Source organism: Pinus tabuliformis, chromosome 8, assembly GCF_031772625.1.
Source record: "Pinus tabuliformis cultivar Carrire ecotype Pingquan chromosome 8, CPIR1, whole genome shotgun sequence".
NCBI lineage: Eukaryota > Viridiplantae > Streptophyta > Pinopsida > Pinales > Pinaceae > Pinus > Pinus tabuliformis.
In genome coordinates, this window is record NC_142294.1 from 1,829,320,754 (window position 1) to 1,829,335,842 (window position 15,089).

The 15,089-nt window shown below is 36.9% G+C and overlaps 1 non-coding gene across 1 annotated transcript; it reads left to right on the forward strand.

The window, feature by feature from the left end:
* The first annotated feature begins 9,439 nt into the window (after positions 1-9,439).
* Positions 9,440-9,522, forward strand: TRNAL-UAA (transfer RNA leucine (anticodon UAA)). The gene has a single exon. It is a non-coding gene; the product is annotated as a tRNA-Leu (tRNA).
* Positions 9,523-15,089: the final 5,567 nt, after the last annotated feature.

The window sequence follows — 15,089 nt, forward strand, 5'->3', positions numbered from 1 at the left end:
CTGTATTCTTCCACAAACTTATCCACCTACTTCTGCTACATATAAGAACCTTTCCCAAGGGCCATGGATGTGGCCATGATCTTCCCCTTACTTTGAGAGTGAATCAAAATGAAAAAAAAATTTCCAGTATGGGAGATGATCTTACTGCATTTCTTAGTAGATATCAAAGAGATGGAAATAGGTGGGGCTACCTTTGGTATCATGTATGACTTATTTCCAAAATTAATAATAAAAGTGCAAGGCCTAGACTCATACACAACATGATGCTTCTACAAGTATTTTTGGCCTAATAATACATCACAAACTTTAAGAGGAGAAACATCACATGGTACCTCATCCATGGAGGGCTTGATGTTGTAGGGAAGGCAACACTATTGGTTGATGCAAAGATATCATCCTTGGTGAAGCCACCCGATGATGTATGGTTTTGGGTGTGGTGTGGTCGATAGGCCCAATTTCTTCACGAAATTTGTTGAAATGAGGTTATTTTGGCTCCTAATGTCGATAATGAACTATAGTGGAGAAACCTTCACCCACATTTGTGAGTGGAAGAGATTGTTAAGATTAGGTATGTTCTATGCTAGAGCAATTTATTTAAATTTTCACAGTTAGCAATCACATCAGCATTATGATAAACTGCAGATAGAACATAAATATAAAACGCAGAAGACAAGCCAAGGCAAGAGGACACAAGATATGGCGCAAGCTAGGGACAAACCCCACAATGTGTGGGGAAACCCTTGATCAATTCTTCTTTTATCTTCAAAGTTCAGCAGAGAGAGAGATGGAACAAATACATTTGAAGTCAACACTTTGACTTGCCAAAATAAGAGATCAGACATCAGAGATATTTCATCATGAAGATGACAGGATAGTTCTGATGACAAGGACTACAGATCTGAACTCAGGTGAAGGCACACTTCTCAATCCTCATACTTCAACTGATTCACCATGCTGCATCCAGCCATGCTGCGTCCATCACTATGCTTATCCATGCCTTAGAACAACAGTATTTAACATGTTGTTACAGCGATTTCCATGCTGCTCCTTTACATCGATCTTCTCCTTGTGACTATTTTTCTTTTAAGATCGAGATCATAACTATGCTTAGATCATTACTGTACCTTGAAATATGTCAAGACAGTATATGTTATATCGAGACCATAATTGAGATCTTGACTGCATCTGGAGGTATGCCAAGACAGAGTGTTCTCTGTTGGATAACATCATTACATATATACTGAGACCATGACTGTGTTTTCTTCCTACACCGAGATCTACATGAGATCGTTCATTATGCCAAGACAAGGATCATTGAGAAGCTTTACTTCTGAGTTACCCATCCGAGAAATATAGGACCATTGTACTCATCCGAAGTACTGAACCACTACACTTGTCCGAAGTCCTGAACCACTGTAATTTACTCTGAAGAATATCAGATGAATCGTAGTTCTGTGTGATTGTAATTACCCCGAAGTTTCAGAGATATTCGAGATTCTTGTACTACTGTACTTGTTATGATTATGCCGATAATGTATACCGAGACTGCTACAGGAATATCTTATATATATATATATATATATATATGTCGAGATTGTCATAGCAACTGTAGGATCATTGTTATCACTGCGGTTAGTTATGATGTCAATACTAAAAGAGCAGAGATATCTTTATGCTGAGATTGTCATATCAATCTATTCATGTAATGCAGAGACTTTCATTATAAGGATTAGGTCTCTGTTGAGAATGTATATAGCTCAGACCTCACTGCAGTGTCCTTATCCGAGATCTTCATTTCCTTATCCATCCGAGTTTTGTGCCTTTGATTCATAGGTATGTCGAGAGAATATTTAGCCCAGTTCATAGATCAATTCTGCGTCCTCATCATACCTTCGAGTTCTCGTCATGACTATACCTAATACCCCGGTCGAGGTGCAGTCATACCCTAATGCGGGCCTGCTTCTCCATGCGATATTTCAGAGCGAGGAAATGCGAGATCATCTTCCTTGATTGCGAGCTTTGTTCCTCCTTGATTGCGGCTCCTTGACTCGAAAATTCAGAGAGACAAATGTGAGATTTTCCTTGTGTTTTATCCAACCGAGATATAGCTTGACTACACCTTATACCCATCTGAGGTGCAGTCAAGCCCTTTACCGAAAATCCCTGCGGCTCTGCTCCTTCTAGTATATGTGAAATTTCATAGAGAATTTGCGAGTTGTGTTCATCTTCTTAAGCTACGTCAACATAAACAAGTCTCTATGTACACCGTATAAGATCTCCTCCTGAACAGCATATAAGTAATTGACTGCGTTGTATCAGCTAGGGCAACATCTGCAGCTAGGGCTCCTTCTTAGGCTAACGTATTCCTTTGGTTCTCTCCTTCTCCAAAAACCCAGACGTGGAGAGGAGATCACCTCAAGAATACGTGTGTGCAAATGATATCAAATCCTCATCTATTTATACCAAAATGAGGATGATGAATAGACACGTTGGTTGGGATTCTAGAGCCTACATAAGAGCTGGTCGGCTTGACTATAATTACATAAACAAAATAAATTCATATCTCCATAAATACTTATCGGAATCAGATGATCTTTGGATCAATCCTACACCTCTCGACGAGAGGGATCCAATAAAATTATCAGCTGCCATAAATAAGCTGACCCACATGGAGTTTTGCCCTAGTTGCCAATTTAATAGAGATAGTCCCCCTCCTTTGGATCTTCGGGCTCAATCTTATGGGCCTTGGTGGTGACAACGGTGGCACTGGTTTCTGCGTCAATAATATGCTTCTCCTTGTCATTCCCCTTATTGGGTTCTAGCTCAGAATCAAAACATGCATCGAACTCTAAAGCTTTTAGCTCAGCCACCAATGACTGCTTGGCATGGCATGCATTTGTGTTGTGAGTGGGGCTCTTGTGGAACTCACACCACTTTCATGTGTCCTTCGTCTTCATGGTGCCATTCTTTACTTGCAACTTCGATGGGTTATACTGGGTAGCTCCACCTTACCTTTGTCCTTTTCTCTGGGGTTTGGGGGCGCTATTTCCCTACTTCTAATTCGCAAATCCAAATTCGTGCTTCTTTTGTTTAATTTTTGTTCAATCTTTGCAGCATATCAATATGTTGCACCAAGAGAGGAGATGTCTAGGAACTCCATTTCTTCCTAAATGTATTTGTGCAGAAAACCATGGTACTTGAGCACTAAATGTCACTTAGATTCTTTGATACCCAAATTTGTGTGTAGAGTATGAAAAATATTTGTGAGCTCATGCACATCTTGGTCCATTTGCTATCATAGTGTGGTCCATTATATGTATTTTTCCTCGGAGCTCCCCACAAGCTAATATTGTTCCTTGACAATGTCTCAGAAAGAGTTCCAATAGGGGGGCAACTATAAACAGAGAGGGTTCCTCGGCCCATTTTTTGCAATAAATTTCCCACCAATCCTTGACATGGGGGTGGCCTTAAGTAGTGAAAAAGTAATCTTCTCCCTATCTAAGAAACTATGGGCTAAAAAATAACCTTCCAATAGTTTCAACCATTTATCTACAACATATGCATCTATTTGGCATTCGAATATATGGATATCGAATTTCACTTGTACCTTGAAGGGGGCATCTCCTCTGAAGTGATTGTTGGATGATGCATCGTCAATGGGAATCCACGGAAGGATCTGGGCAAAGTTGTCCATCTTCTCATTCCTTTGTCACTTGAGGGCTTCTTCAAGCAACAATTTGATAGTTTCTCTTACTCCCTTCTCTTTCTTTTCTTCTAGCATGGGAGTTCGTCAATGTCGATGGGGATGGTCTTGCAAAGGTTCAACCAGTTCAAGTCCCAACTCCTTACACCCCAACCTCATTGGGGATATGCACAGAAAAACAAAGAAAGAGCATACCCCTCTGATACCACTGATCCAAATTTATGAAGGAATGAAATGAAATACAAATATAAATAGAAACACAAAGATACAACAAAAACATAAATTCAATTCATTAATAGCAAAGTACTAAAAATTGTTTACATGCAGACTAGAAATAAACTAGCTCACACATTGGTAGTTTATCTCTGAGAAGAGATGTGACAACTACATGCCTTTTGAATTGTGTTACAATGAGGCTCAAAGGCCTATTTATTATTAAGAAACAATGGAAAACCCTAAACATCGAAAAATCTAACCCTAGGAGATGAAGCATTGGAAGTTTGTGGGTCTCGTTTGGGTAAATTGGTACATCAACTTCCCAAGGTCGTAACATTGGCATACGATCTTCGTTTGACATGTATGATACCTCTTTATAAAGATCTATCCGAGGACTATAAATTTCGACTACAAACCCTTAATATAGGGCATAGCTTTCCCCATTTTCCATAAAATGTTGTTTAGGGCCTCAAAACAGCTCCAGAAGTTAAAGACTCGAAAAAATGCCAAAAATAGTAAATTCTGCTCAAATTAAGAAAACTGAAAGAAAAAATGGTGGCAGTACAAGTGGAATAGGTAGGTGACCACCAATATCCACCCGAATCAACTGTTATCTCTGCCTTGACTGTTGTCACAACCAATTCATTACACATAAGTCTACCTTTGCTACTGCTACCTCAGTCTATTGCCACATCTCTCACCACTAATGTCATTGTCTATCATTGCATTCAGTACTCCAAATGTCTTCCATCAAACTCTAGTTGTTCTTAATGATAGGCTTCAGTTATCCAAATTTTGGTTATCATCCTACCACAAGGTCAGGTTCACTACAATGTCAAATGTTACTATAATATCTAGAGTTTTTTCATTAGCACACTCACACATCTCAATGACAAGGTCACTGTAATTTCTATTGCTCAGCGTAAATATGTTGCCACAATGGAATTATTACCATTGTTTCATGGTCATAGAGATATATGTCACAAGGTTTCTATTATATGAGTTACTACAAAGTTTATTGCCATCAAGAATTTGGGAATACTATATCATCACCACTACTTGCACAACATCAGCTTGTCAAATAGAAGAAAGACATCAATGCCAATGTTCTCAAGATCACTTTCATGGAAATGTTTCTCAAGTCACTACTATATAGGTTCTAACAATACCATGATATAAGTTAACCTAGCTCATCATTAAGTCTTTGTTATCTTTGCCTTTATAAGAGTCAGTCAAATTCCTTCAACCACTATAATTACTAAGTGAATAGTGTTGTACAAACCCTTACTACAAAGAACAATGGAATCCATTCACTGGATGTTGTAATGCACAAACATATCCCTAATGGAAGATGACAAAACATTGTGTCAAGGACTCCTCCAATCACTCACTGCTACTATAGGAATTATGTCAAGATATTAGATTTAATATGATTCCAACACCTTATTTATTGTATAACCTCATTTATTTTCTTCTCGAAATGCCAACTGTAGATGTGCTACTACTCCTTCAGACTGTTGTGAATGGGTATTACTTGTAACTTGCATAGATGGCTCCTAAGCATAACAATACTTCTTGTTAGATGACATCAAGTGCACCAGTTACCATGTGAGGTTCTTGATCAGTTCATTTAGGGTTATGAGTCTAGGTTGGACTATTATTAAAAGTCATCTTTAGACAAGCTTCACTCCTTTTGGTAGGCACTTCATCTACTTTAGAGACAAAGATGAATATTACCTCATATAGCCAATCATAGAACTTGATCATGTATATGGGTCATTGATCTTCAATTTGTTACCAAAGGTTAATTATGCTTAGAGGATGACTCAATGGTGAGTACAAAGCATGTGTGTGTGTGTGTGTGTATATATATATATATATATATATATATATATATATATATATATATATATGCCAACGTATCTGCTCCACAGATCAATGATACATAGAATTGTAAGCATGAGTTATCGGCCTAGGTATGACATGTTTAGATTTGTTCAGAACAAATTGTCAATATATATATATATATATATACAAATTGTTCAAAAGTGTCTTCCACCTTAAAAGAAACTTCACCACTACTTTAGAAAAACTAAAAATGTGCGTTAAGTGTGCATTAGGTGTCATCCATTAGGTCGGTTTGATATTGATCACAATGTCAAGAGTTCTTCATATCAGTGTTTCAACAAGTTTCAAATTTAACGTTTTTCAAGGGTTTACAACATAGAAAATTTGCAGGCCTAATATTTGAAGTAGGCTAATTTTTCATGCTTTTCTCGAAAAAATATATTCGCCAATTTCCATTTTTTTTTATAGTATAAAATTATTTTACCATAAAAATCCCTAAAATTTTATATACACTAATATTAAATATAATTAAAAATCCAAATACTTTTATAAAAATATTGTCAAACATCTTACATCCGCAAAGGAAATATCCCATTGAACGTCCAAGGCAAGAAAAGACCCAAGAAAAATATGTAGTGAAACCCTGAATCATCTGAACTACTCAACAAGGGCTCCTTTTCTCCATGAGCCAAGGCAAAAGGTTGCAAGGATCTATCGATTGTGATTGCACCAGATGCGTATCATATTTTAGTCTCCTGCAATTGAAAAAAATGCCAAAAACCCTTGTCAAATCGACCTTCAGATTTCTGAATTTCAGAAGCCCATTACATATTTTTTTCTCATTCGATTGTGAAAAGGACGAGTGGATTTTTATAGAATTTGAAAGTGCCAAATGCATAGGACCGACAAGTATCTTTGGCGGAAATTTGAAGTTTCATTTGTAATGGGACCACAGAAAAATTCGACTTAGGGTTTTGATAAAAACCAAACTTAAACTTTAATTTGATCCCAAAAAATATCAAATGTCAAATGGGGTAAGGTCGATCCAAATAATAGGTGGGAGGCCAGATGCAATTTTAACTTTTTAATTAACGTTTTGGACCAAATCTATTTCCCACTTTGATTTTCTCAATAATATTTAAATTTATCCCTTTAATAAAAAGTTTTTTTATTATTATTAAATTTATATGTTACATCATTCATAAGATTGACAACAATATTTTTAGTGTGGCGTTTTGAAGTTTTCGAAGTCGGAATTCGGCGGAAAAAATTATAGTAAAAATTTGATTTGTGTTATTTACACTAGTTTTTTTATTGTATATATGGATTCAGTACCCTGAAAAACCCCTAGCGCACTTGTATTGTGCAGAGTTTACCCATCAAACTTGTGATTTCAATGAATTCTTACCAAATTTTAAAGAAATTAGACCCGAAAAATCCACCAAAAAATCTTCCAAAAAATCGCACTAAAAACAACTTAATAAATATATATATGAAATTCATCTCTAATACCTAAAATGTTTACAAATATATTATAGCTAAAAAAAATGTTTTCTTAGAAAATATTTTCTTATCAAGTAGAGTAGACATCCCCTTTACCTTCTCAGTTGGCTTTTCCAAACGAACCTATCGAAATTAATTCTACTGTAAAAGTATAATTTCATAAAATAGAGTTATATTTCAAGTAATTTAGAGTTGATTTCCTATCGAGCGATCTTGTAATGTGGAGATTCTACGACTTCAATTCATGTGATAGTTGGTGCTTTGCCTGTAATGGTTTTCAGTTGCAGCTTACATTCATGTACTAATATTAAATAAACATGGTGCATTTTAGATAGCAATTGTTTTTTTCTTAGACATCAATGCATAAATGAACATTTGCAAAATCATGCTACAACATAATGACCAAATATATATATTTTTTAATTTTACATGAACACTTTGTATCTCAGCATATATTTTTGTATTTTCAAAAAAAATATTTGATTAATTTTGAAATGTCAATAATTCTTGCATAATAACCGAAAGTCACATAGTGGTAATGAGAGGAAAAAAAAAAGTAAAAGCAATGACATTGCCATTGCCATTGCGTGGCTTTGGTTAGATTTGGAATTTTTATGTTATTTGTCTTTGTCATTTATTTTTTTTTGGCATTGTAACAATATATTTGGTTAGATTTCGAATGTTTATGTTATTTATCTTTGTCATTTATTATTTGGGAACTATTTCAAGTTTTGCATAGTAACAATATCTTTATTGCATAATGTTCTTGTTATGTGGAGTTTAAGTAACCCTACTTTGATTCTAAATCTTTTGAAGCTAAGCTAAGCTTAGGCCAAGGTTAGCCTGTGTATTAGATGAAAGAACAATCTACCATAGTGGGATGCTATCAAGTTGTCATTTATTATTTGGGAACTACTTCAAGTTTATGGGCATAGTAACAATATCTTTGGTTAGATTTGGAATCTTTATGTTATTTGTCTTTGTCATTTATTATTTGGGAACTACTTCAAGATTATGGGCGTAGTAACAATATCTTTGTGGCATAATGTTCTTGTTATGGTAGTAACAATATCTTTGTGGCATAATGTTCTTGTTATGTGCAGTTTAAGTAACCCTGCGTTGATTCTAAATCTTTTGAAGCTAAGCTAAGCTTTGGCCAAGGTTAGCCCGTGTATTAGATGAAAGAACAATATACCTACGTTGATTCTAAATCTTTTGAAGCTAAGCTAAGCTTAGGCCAAGGTTAGCCCGTGTATTAGATGAAAGAATAATATACCTATAGTGGGATGCTATCAAGCTAAGCTAAGCTTAGGCTAAGGTTAGCCCGTATATCAGATGAAAGAACAATATACCTATAGTGGGATGCTATCAAGCTAAGCTAAGCTTAGGCCAAGGTTAGCCCGTGTATTAGATGAGAGAACAATCTAACCGCCAAGGTTAGCCCATGTATTAGATGAAAGAGCAATTTACCCATAGTGGGATGTGAGCTTGGACGTCCCTTGGGATAGTTTAATTCATCCCAAAGTATTTTCCATCTTCAACCCCTCCCCACGAGGTTTGAACTTGAGACCTAGTGGGGACTAAACCCCACTCAAACCAACTAGTCTACACCTCATGGGTAACTAAACAAATATTTTATTTAAATATATTTTTTACTAAACTCTATCAAAAAAAGGTAAAGTCTATATATTGATTGATTAATATTTGTCCATTATAATGAAGTTCAAAGAGTAAGTGTCTCCCTAAAGTGAAACTCTCAAATAATTATTGATTACAATGTCTTTATCCATTTCAACCCTTATTAAACTACAATTTTTTAAAAATATTACTTGTGAATTGTATTCACCAAATTTTGATCATAAAAAACATTAATTAAATTTAAATAATAATAATAAAGAATATTAAAAAAATAAAAAAACCAAATCATCCCCATGATAAAATTGCTGGCTAATCCAAAAACCACTAAGCTTGGACGAGGCATTTGCAAGAATCGAACTCGCGCGTACTCCAAAACGAAAACGATAGCGTAAGTGAAATGTCGTTAACAGTACTGAAAAACAAATTTTCATATATTAATCAAAGGAAATCGAGCGTAGCTGTAGAAGTGTTCTAATTACAGAAATTGGAACAACAGCTTATGAAATAACAGCTGCGAATGATGAAACAACAGCTGGTTTGCCCGAGTGGTTAAGGGGGAAGACTTAAGATCTTCTGCACAAAAGTGCGCGTGGGTTCGAACCCCACAGCCAGCAACAATTTTCTCTCGATCTTCGATATATCATTAACTAACCGTCTCCATTACAATAACTGAAGGTAAATGCTTAAATTTATCTTTTTATTTTACAATAGCCGAAGGTAAATGCTTAAATTTATCTTTTCATTGTTAATTATTATATTTGTTTTAATTAAACGAGGTCAATGGTTGATTATTATATTTGTTTTAATTAAACGAGGTTAATGGTTGATCTTTGTTTAAATTTAATTTTTAATTTACGTAATTTTTCATTGTTAATTTCCTTCTCCTTTATAGTAACAGAAGGTAAATGTTCGAATTTAATTTTTCGTATTTGTTTTAATTAAACGAGGTGAATGTTTGATCTTTGTTTAAAATTATTTCTTAATTTATGTAATTTTTTATTGTTAATTATTATATTTGTTTAAGTAAACGACGTAAATGTTTGATCGTTTTTTGAATTTAATTCTTAATTTACGTATCTTTTTATGGTTAATTATTATATTTGTTTTAATTAAAATTTTAATTTAATTTTCTGGTTTATTAAATAGATGTCTAATTTTTAATAATTACATTTTACAATTTAGTAAGAAGGAGAAGTATAATTCTTATTATTTTTAATATTAAATTTTTTATTTTTTTTAAGGAAAGAAAAAGCATAATTATATTATATAAGGTATATAATGAGTAGATAATACATTGACAGATAGAACTTCATAATGGCACAATCAGAAGCTTGAACAATCCGTGCCAAAAATATCTAAAAAAATGATGGGAAGCATAATCCCAACAAAAAAGTTAAGATGTTCATCCAGATAGACAACCTTTTGAGTTGTTATAAAGTTGCAAAGGAAAATTTTGTGAAACAAAATTTGGAAAATAAGATCCTCTATGGAGTAACAGTGTTGATCAGAATTTCCAGTTATATTTCTACCATAGCATAAGTCAAAGGGGAGGAAGGAAAACAAAAAGGAGTAAAATGACAAAGCATACCTGGAAACAACAAGATTTGAAATTATGTACTAGGGAGAGAAAATTCCTTGATAGAGAAAGTTTCCTCATCAGATATTACCTTCATGTTCCAGATACCTGAATCCGATAAAAGGCCTTCCTTTGATAAGATGTCTGCTTGCTGGTTCTGTGATCTGTAAATGTGTTGTATGGAACATCCTTCCATCCTCCTCCATAGGAACACGATTCTGTTCATCTAGCCTGCAAGGTGAGGATTGCTGATATGGATTTTTCCCAAAACATAATCAACCATGACTTTGGAATCTCCGAATATTGAAATGGACTGTATGTTAAAGAAAAGACAAAAGGAAAGAAGACCCGCGAGAGCCATTGCCTCCGCTTTGCAATTGGACCCTTTTCCCCCATTCCATGAGATGAGATATTGTGTATTTTCATCCATGATGATGTGAACCCCACAACCACAAGAGCTGTTTTGTGTAGCTCCATCAAAGTATGCTCTTGGGAGCATGTTGTGATCATGAGCTTGCAACTGTATCACTATGAGGGGGAGCGCCAAGTGGAGAGCACCGACGTTCGACGAATCAAGTATGCGATTGTCTGCATCTGACCAATAACACAGCTTGGAGCCACCGTATGAACCTAAAAATCTTCACGAGAGTGGACGGGTGCATGAGGGATACGTGCCTTTATCAACAAGTGAACGTTTTGTTTTGTATGCCCGAACGTGTCATCTCCATAAATGCCATCACTTCCTTTTTACTCTGACCCTGCGAGTTTTTTTGGTTTTGGCTCAAGCCAGCCCTCGCCAGCTTTCACTAAGCGGAAGACTGTTGACCTCTGGGTGTTGGAGGTTTCATCTTGACAGCCTGAACTCTGTCTTTCTGTCATTTTCTGTTGTCTCCTCTGCAGTTCAGGCTCCTTTTTAATTGTCCAGTATTACCTCTTTCATCCGTCGTTGGGGGTTCTTTCTTTTGTGTCAATTTTCTGTGTGAGGTATCTGTAATTATCTTCTCCTTCTTTTTTTACTCCACTCTTGAGGTGAACTGTCTTCGAGGGGACGTTTTTTTCTCTACGGTTTCGTAGTTTCGGTGTCTCACTGCTCTCTGCTCGGAGAAACGCTTCGTTTAAACAGGTCAGTTCTTGATCTCTGAATACCTTAACATCTCATCTAAGGATAGTTTTCTTCTTCATGGAAGCTGGATAAAATTTAAATTTTAAGTTGTGATATGGAATATGTTTTCTTTAGCCATTTCTAAGGTGAAAATATTAGCGTTTTCATTTAAAATTCGGAACACTGGACTTTTGTCTTTAGGCTGTAGTCTGAATAACTGGCATTCAGTTAAAAACACTTCCTGGAAGATTTGTATTAGTATTTTCCCTCAATACCATATGTTGGAGTCTTTTAAACCTGATTGGTTGTGGGTATCTATCTTCAAATTGAAGAATTACTTTGTTATATCCAAACCGTGTTCAGATATACGCTTCAAGATAGGTTCCTGGTGGTGTGTGTATGAGTTTTGTTGCTACTGTATTATATGTCCCGATGTTTCATCCTGAAACAAATTCAAAACGCCAATTTAGACTCTGTTTTTTTCTGATACTAGGAAGAACGAGGTAAAATTCTAGAACTAAGTCCTTTATGACGTGTTCTTCTTCCTTTTCCATATAATTAATCCATGACCGCATACTGGAGGACTGGTAGCTTATTTTTGCTAAAACCTACAACATCTTTCTGAACCTTCTGTTTCCTGGATCTTCCGGGACAAATCTCCCCTCCCCGGGATTCAGAAACCATTTCCCGATTCACATTTTTCCACTCTTTCGGGTTAGGTACTGCAGAGAATTGAATTTCAAATCCTATAGGGTGCAGGAAATGGTACTTGAAGGCATGAATCCGGACCTTGTGGGACAATAGAAGCCACCATTTTTTGAAATCTTTTTATTGATATCCTATGCTGCCTCATGAATACGTCACCCTCTCATAACTCCTAAAGACAGTTGGCTTCTTTGGAATCTGATCCCCTCTTTGGAAGGGGAACTGCTTATTATCGAGGCTTCTTTCTGTCAGTACTCATGTCAGGCAAGGCCTACTTTTCCTCTTTGAGTCATATTTGCTCTGGGTAATATATTCAGAAGTGGTCAGGTCATATTTATTGCATGATTTACTACCCGATCCAGAAAATCCATTTTAGGATTTCTCAGTACACAAGGGATGGACTTTTATGGACTTAGTGTCAGACACATCGGCACGGAGGCCATGATCCTAGCAACTGTTCAAGCCGAAATTTTCCAGGGTGCCGCCATGTTGTCAAAAGACTAGCAGTCCACGCTGGCTGACGTGACTGTCCAGCCTTCACTACAATCTGATGACTTGGATGGCGATGGCCATCCAAAAACGCGAACAACTTGGGAAGGCAACCGAAGTGAACAGTTGCAGAGAGAATATGTAGACTGTGAGACTTCAAACTGTTATAAAAAGAATGTGAAACCTATTAAAACCATCCTGCCACCAGCAGCTATTAAGCTAGATAGTATTTATCTAACTGATCGCATTGCAAGTTTACAGGAATATGCCCTCGTTGGCCGATGGCACTTTCCAGAGATGGATGATGCCATGATGCGAAAGTGGCTATAGTTTCAATGGAAACCTTTGATCGGCTACATCCCATTGTAGCTAAACTGACGAAAGAATGGTATTGTTTTCATTTTCTGAGTGCAAGCGATTTGGAAGCCGTTCAGACTCACCCATGGGTCCACGGAAGGAGTTTCCTGGCGCTATACAAGTGGTACATTGGCTATAATCCGTTGAAGAATACACCTACAAATAATTTGATTTGGGTCAAGCTCCTCGGCCTTCCCCTGGAGTTGTGGTCGAAGGAAACTTTAACCGAGATAGGAAATGCCATAGGAAGATGTGTATATGTTGATCCAAGATGTCTGGGGAAAAAGACAAACGTGTAGCATGGGTTCTCATAGAGAAAGCTTATAGGGGAGGGTTCCCTAACCATATCGAGATATCCTGGGGGGATTTAAAAATAAATGAAAGACTAGATTTCTGGGGAGTCCCCTTCAGGTGTTCAGTATGCCATAGGACAGGACACCTTATTAAAAACTGCCCTCGACGCCCTATTTTAAAGAACCGAATATATCAGGGAAAATTTTAGTCAGCAAAAATAAATAGAGGATAAAGTCTCTATCCCCTGAAATGGCGAAGGCATCCTCTCCTATTAACTCATCTCCATCAGAATCTGGAAAACCGCAAGAGGCTTTTAATCCTAAAGATGATTGTCATCAATTCCCACCTCTCGGTCAGAAGTCAAATCCTCAATATAAAACTTCTCCATCAACATATCCCCAGAGTCAGTGCGTCCTGCCTAAAGTTTCGAGAAGATCAATCACCCCATCTGATAAAAGGACTTTCAATAATTTTTGCACACCCCCCCGGAACCTATTGTTGATAAAGAAATCCCTCTTCCTCTCCCGGTTCCCCAGCCACACAAAAACTTTAAAGTGGACTCGCATATCACTTTTATTTCATCTTCCTCTCCATCACCAAAAAAAGGAATGACTCAATCTCAGAAAGGAAAAGAACCTATTGTTTCGGCTACCCCTCTAAACTCCCCCGTTTCTTCCCCTTCAAATTCAATTGGTAGCGACCTGGACTACCTCCTTAGCAAGAAATCGCTTGAACTCAAACCCCTAACCATTCACAAACCGGGAATGCCATCCCCTCCTCAAATAAGCCCAAACTCTGCAAAAAATATTACGGTGAGAAGGAAAAATAATAGGGGTAGCAGACATTTCAGGGGAAGGGTTGATGGTGCAGGCAGAGGAGTACCAAATATTTCCTTAGTAGATGTACCTATCATTGATATGTCGGAATAAGGGCCTCTTAGAGCAAGTATGGCCAAAAAGCCTCCTCAATGACTTTCATTATATCTATGAACATAAGAGGGCTGGGGGCTGATCAAAAATTCTTAGCCCTTAAGAATCTGTTCATTTCAAAACAACCCGAAATCATCTTAATCCAAGAAACCATGCACAACACACCTGTATCTATTTCTTATTTCAGGAAAATGTTCCCCACTTGGTGTTATAGACATTTTTGTGCCTTACAGCATGGAGCATGAAATGTCCATAATCTAAGGGATCCAAAGTCCCTAAACATGTTGTTCCTACCCCTAGAGGAACAAGGCAAACCAACCACAACAATTCACAGAAGTTCTCCACCTGAAAACACTCAAAAACAAGCCAATTCTGGATCATGTCAACTGCTCCACTGAGCATCTGCGCTGAATGTCAACTGCTACACTAGCTACCTACGTTGAATGTCAACTCCAACACTAGCTACCTGCGCTGAGCGAGTTTGGACATGTGGCAGAGTCATTCCTCAAGGTGTCAATGCCCAGGAAGCTTCCAAAATGACACTTGCATCAAGGAATTCGACTGGTGGTGAGTAAGAGGTTCCAAATCTCCAAGTGGAAGCAAGAACCTCCAAGTGGACTCAAGAACTGAGAGAGGGAGAGGACACTAGTCAGATCTCAAGCTGACTCATCCTCTCTCCAAAACATCTATATATAGATCTCTCCTCCATGAGATCTAGGGGGCTGGAAT